This window comes from Triturus cristatus, chromosome 10, assembly GCF_964204655.1.
Source record: "Triturus cristatus chromosome 10, aTriCri1.1, whole genome shotgun sequence".
NCBI classification, from domain to species: domain Eukaryota; kingdom Metazoa; phylum Chordata; class Amphibia; order Caudata; family Salamandridae; genus Triturus; species Triturus cristatus.
This window is the reverse complement of record NC_140593.1, coordinates 555,794,680-555,800,679: the sequence shown is the minus strand read 5'-3', so window position 1 is coordinate 555,800,679 and position 6,000 is coordinate 555,794,680. Positions and strand designations below refer to the sequence as shown.

At 40.7% G+C, this 6,000-nt stretch overlaps 1 protein-coding gene across 2 annotated transcripts in view; it reads right to left on the bottom strand.

The window, feature by feature from the left end:
- Positions 1–1,917: 1,917 nt before the first annotated feature.
- The window catches only part of LOC146789716 (tetratricopeptide repeat protein 21B-like), a 514,157-nt gene continuing 510,074 nt past the window's right edge, over positions 1,918–6,000 (bottom strand). For both annotated transcript variants that reach the window (XR_014970145.1, XM_085632051.1), the window contains exon 22: positions 1,918–3,259. The gene's annotated coding sequence lies outside the window, so the exon portion shown is untranslated. The remainder of the gene's footprint in view (positions 3,260–6,000) is intronic.

Below are 6,000 nucleotides of genomic sequence, written 5' to 3'. Positions count from 1 at the left end.
TGGTATGCTCTAAGTCTACTTTTGAGAATCCGGACCCCCCAGCATGCAGGGACACAGTGTCAAACAGACACATATGCGTGCACACAGACAGACGAATGGACAGGACGTTTTTACTCGTTTCACCTCATGATCCATAACTTTCTCCTCGGCTCTTGGGCTGAATATGCAGCCAACTAAAGCATTTTGACAATGGCTCCTGTAGTGCCACACTTCAGTGGGTCAGCAATAGTTACTGCTCACGCTATTGCTGGCATTCATATTTCATGGTTCATTGTTCACACAATGCCACTGATCGAACAGGGCCTAAATATGGCCATATCCATGTAACATAGCTAGATGGAGAGGGGAGCCAGATGTTCATGTGGTGGAATCATAGGCAGGCTCAGTATGTTTGAGTTTTTTTCATAAGTCCCTGCCATTGATTTGGCTGGCTGTCACACTACAGGTCTTGAAAAAAGCAGTGCTGCCTCCTTTAATATGCACAGACTCTCCAAATGAGATACTAGCCTTGGCTTCACCTCCGAGAGCTACTTTGAGGGGGTGCCTGTGGCTTAAAGATTTGGAATTGTAGACTCCGCAGCTATCTCCTTTGTGGTACCTTCAAGCTAGGGAGAAGTTAGTCGGGACTACAGCTGGTTCATGGTTTTGCAACCTAAAACATTCCACCAAGAGGATTTTGTACATTTTTGAATTCAGATGTTGCAAGGACCACAGACTGGAAGGAGAACCAAGAACCTCATACTGCTACCACAGGGCATTTGCCAATGAGGACTGCAGCAATGCCAAATCTCTCTCAATGTACAAGAGATTGCGTCCTGCAATCAAGTCAATGTCCTTCTTTAGTAGTGGTTCAAAGTTAAGACTGCCCATTTTTCATTTCTGAATTCCAGCTACATTTCAAGTCAGACTTTTTGTAATGCAGCCTGGCTGGAGAACACACAAAGTGGGCATGACATTTTGGCTGGCCAGAGACGGTCGGCCAAAATGTCATCCGCACTTAAGTGCCTACCACTTCTCCCCTAGGCTCTAAACAACCCAGCCCGCCCCACAAATCAATTGAGCCAGTACGCTTAAATAAAATAACTAAATTATTTTATGTTTCCGTTTTTAATTGCTCCGTGGGGAGACACTCCTCTGCCTTAGAGGGGGAGGTGCCCCCGATATATCCCTCCAAAAAATGTATTTGGTAGCATATAGTTGGGTCAAGGTGGTTTCAGTCTGGTATGGTGATGTGTAAGCTGGATTCACTCTGGATTTTGTCATGCCCTCACCGACAACACACTCATCTCCGCCTTAAAACTTGATTAGTTGAAAACGATTGTGTTTGAAGTACCTCAAACAATCTGCACTCCTCTCCCTTTCCACTGACCCTTAGGCCCCCCTCGTGTCCTTCTCACCACATTTTAACAAGATCCGCCAACGTGTTGGGAAATCTGAAGCTTGCATTCCTGGCTTATGGACCACGCTACACCCCCGTAAACTAACTCTTGCCTATAGCGTAAGGCAGTCTCGTAAATCCAAATATCACAAACCTCTTTCCACTCCAAGATGTTTTCTTTCCTAGGAAAACCCAGCCTTCTGCAACACCCTACTTAAAACAACCAGGTCAGGAAACTGAATGAAGGCCAACACGTGAACGGATGAAATTGCATTCTAGCATTATTTGTTGTTATCCATGCAATGACTGTGGCAAGGCATGCTCTAGTTTAGGGAACATCAGCACCAACCAAGAGTGAAAATTCTAATTTCCAGATAAGACACTTGAATGTTAACTGGTTGCACTGCACATGATTATCATTGTGCAAGGTGTTGTTACATACACCTGTGGTGGAATTTCCTTGCATTTTGATGCATCTTTGACAAAACAATGAATCTTAAAACTTTAACAAATGACTCCACAAATGTTTTAGTGTCAACTTCACTCATGTTTATTGAGCAGAGTATTAAAGTGTCTCAAGCAGTTTGTAAACAATTTCATAAAATTAGCTTACACAGCCATCCCAGTGACTCTAAAATTACAAATGTTTTCGCACCAGTCACGCAAGTAATTATAGAAAATATTTTTTTAACCTAGTTAATAAAATGCTACGTGGTGCACCTTCATAATCTTGTACCTCAAATGTGCACCGTTATTTTAAAAACTGCACAATTAAAAAACATTCAGATGAACCCATAGCAAACAATTTTCACCTCACATTTAATAGTCGATGTATTTAAATCCTTTGTTAATTCAAAGATGAGGCTTTCAATTAACTTCAGCCTTCAAAAAAAGTTTTTAAACTCCTAGCTGGAACTGAAAAAATACAGTAAGATTCAACCAAAGCAATGCTCCATATCGGCTCTTCAGATTGTTAATTTACATTTTTTCTTCTTTTTTTTTTTTACTTTATCCAAATTTTGATAGTAATTTGACCTTTAGGCATACATAATATACACAATTACAAGGAACAATGACCAAGATAACGAGCAATTATTCGAAAGGAAGATGAAGTGGATAGGAGCTGTTCAGTTCAAAAGTCACATTAACATTAAACAGAGTTTGAAGTGCAACTCAGCAGAGCCTTCACATAACGTAGAAAGTGTAACTGTTGATAAAGCCACATAAACTCCTTATTTTATGTAGTATAATGCTGCGTTTTTATTAGCAGTGAGGTGTTAAATCTCCAAATTACTTTCCAGCATAATCAAAATGACTCCACATTTTATGCGTATCAACTTGCACTGCTAACCAAACTGCTGTTTAAAAAATGACCAATCAGGGTGCAACTGGGGTGGTAGTTTACGTCTCATATGGTAAACGTGTTGCACAAGCTGGCAGAAAAACCCTCAGTGCGTTCCCTTAGCGGACCACCAAAAGGCTGGAAGGGCATACGCGCATTACCATCTGGTTGACAATTCTAAAAACTAACACTAGTGTTTCAAGAATCTGTAACCAGCTCCCAAGGAAAAAGTAAAAAAACACACAAAAAAACACCAAGTTACTCATTTGTTTTGTTTCTAAAAAATGTGGCATGTGTAGTCAAACACGGTCCAACTGTTTGCTAATCTTGCTTCGTCTCTTCTGCCTGCAGATTTGAATCTTCAATTGGCCGTACATCATCTGCTAAAGAAAGATCAGTCTGGTTTAGTACTCCATCTTGAGCAGTGTTATCCACTTCAAAATCTGGTTTGGAATGTGTGCTGTTCAGATGAGTTAAAGGAACCGTTGTGTTTGGAACTGGATATGGGGACTCTTCGGGAAGAGTAGACGTGGAGTGATCTGAAAAACACACATAGACCAAACACATTTAGCAGATTTAAAGAAAGTTAGTCATGGTCACACCTTCATAAGCTGCCACAATTTTGCTTATAAACTGAAAGTATTTGAAGAAGCACAATATTAAATGGGCTATCGATGTCAACCCAGCTCTCACCCCAGACTGAGAAATAAACATTCTATAAGGGATAAAGCACCCCCTGCTGTATATTAGAAGGATATTGCAAGTCACAGAGGAATCCCATAACCGTATAGAGGAACGGCCCAAAGGCAGAGTGCCTTTATAAGGTTCGGGAACTCAAAGGTCACTAGAAATATCCTTATGTGCCCCAGAGTGTTCTTTATCCCATATAAACACAATCACCTTTCCTACAAACCACTTAAAACCTTGGTGCATGGATCGTTCAAATGAAAGCGCATGTTTGCAAACATGAATACAACTCAAACCTCTAGTGCAAAATTAAACCCATCAAAAACCAGTGAGATTTGTTGCAAATAGATTAGAAACAGTTCAATACAAGTCAGGTGAAAATATAAAAGCTGCAGTAAGCTCTGAATGTCTAGAAACACGCACAAGGATTCTAGCTTCAACCTTTCTATTATTATCTAATGAGTACAAAAAACAAACATGTTCTCTCTGCTGGTCACTGAAACAGGGCAAAAGAAAGAAAAGCAAGGCTTCCTTTTCCTTGCTTTTAACAGCTGCTTCAATTATGCTCCGTGACCTGACCTGCCTTTCACCTCTGCTGCTGGCTCTGGCAGCAGGCATGGTGATGTCAGAACTCAACAATAGATTATTTCACTCGAGTTGAGACACTTTTCTATAATCTGCGACTGGGTGCGTCACAAATAGCTGATTATAAAGAAATTAGACAAGGTGTTTATACATGGATTACAGAACCCCATGTATTACAGAATCTTTGTTAGAGATGCAGGACTGAGCAAATAACGTTTTTTCTTCTACACTTGATGGCCCTTTAACCCATGACGTGGACACATTCATAAGCATGATGCATAGTTTACGAGGAAAAAAAAAGGTTTTGCTGCAAGTAGGATGCAGCTGTACTGATCAGTCTGGGGCAAGATCATTGGGAGTTTGCCAATTCCTTTGCTATACTTCAAAGGCGTGCACTTTGTATCCAGGATTCACACAAAAGTGGCGGCTTGTGAATTTAGAAAGTGATTGACTGAGCAAGATAGCGAAGAGAACGAGCTACATTTCTTCATGTGGGTTCGGGGATCAGGTGGTTCTCCACTCCCACAAAAGGAGTCAACTGGAGCATTTTACATCACATTTCATACATTGACCTAAAAATCTAGATGGAGGGTGAGCGACTGCAAGTATGACCCAGATGCCTGGCTCAGCTCGAGATCTTTGACCCTCGATACCCAAAACAAAGTGAGCTTTCATATGGCTTCTGCTTGCCACCCACACTCTAACCTCATGTGTCAAGAATGACAGGCAAATTTATTAACCTATGATGTATAACAGGAGTAAGAGATACCCATCTAGGGGCTGAATTGCACAATGTGAAACTAGAAAACCTGGGATCAATCTCAGCTTTCCAGCTTGAACACGTTCTGTGCTCCTATCAAAATATATTTCAGTGAGCCACCTTATTTCATTATCACATATGAGAGCCTTTAAATACATGAATTCAGGACATGCACTGTACAAAAATCTCATGTTTGATTTCATACACTATAATGTTGCTTCATGTATAACAAGAATGCAAGCTACCTCTAGGTACACAGGGTGTATACTACCACAGGGCGGCGTATGTTTCTAAATACATGTTTAAAAATACTGCAGACGTTGTGTCCTACTGGCTACAGGTGCCAACTATGCAATATGGAGAAGCAGTTTTGTATCCTGACAATTCTCTCTGCTGAACAATTGGAACATTATACAAGTCTTTGGTAAAGTGCCCTTATGTCCTTGGGCAAAGTTATTTTAATGTAAAACTGCCAAAAATGAAATGTGAATATTGACTCACCTATGCTCTAATCATCCTCCAAGAATTGAGAGCAAAACATTACACATTTGACTAAATTGACTAAATTGCAGTGTGAAACTAGAAAATCTGGCATCAATCTTGGCTTCCTGCTTGACCAAATTGTGTGATCCTAGGCAAATAATTTCAATGAGCCACCGTTTTGTTCATTATTATACATAAGAGCACCTCCAAACTCATGAGTTCATGATGTGTGTGCTGTACAAAAATAGGTCTTATTTTAAGAGTCTATAAATCTGTTCCATGCATAATAAGCATCCAGCCCACATACAAGTTACGGTCTGGTCTTAGTTCACTTACAACGTTATTACATTGGGGCAAATAATGAACAAGTTACTTACCTTTGTTAATGATATATGTAAGACATTAGTTGTAGATTCCTTACCTTAGAATTACCCACAGGCGTCAGACTAGATCCGGAGAAATCTTTTCATAGCAGTACCCTTGCGCGTCTTTAGGTAGCATCGGTCGACCCCCCATTCGTAGTCTGCATCATGGTCGCCGGAATGACATCGCGGTATCTACTTAGATGCCGCCCTAGCGCGCTGACATCAGTTCTTTACAAGACATTCCACGCCAGAAGCGCAGAGCCATGCAAGACATGGTACACAAAACTAGGGCCTTGAAAGGAAGTCCTTAATCCAAGAAGTCAATTTGCAGAACAGGGAGGATGGGTGGGGCGGTAAGTAATCTTTAACTAATATAGGTCTCTTACAGATATATTGTTAC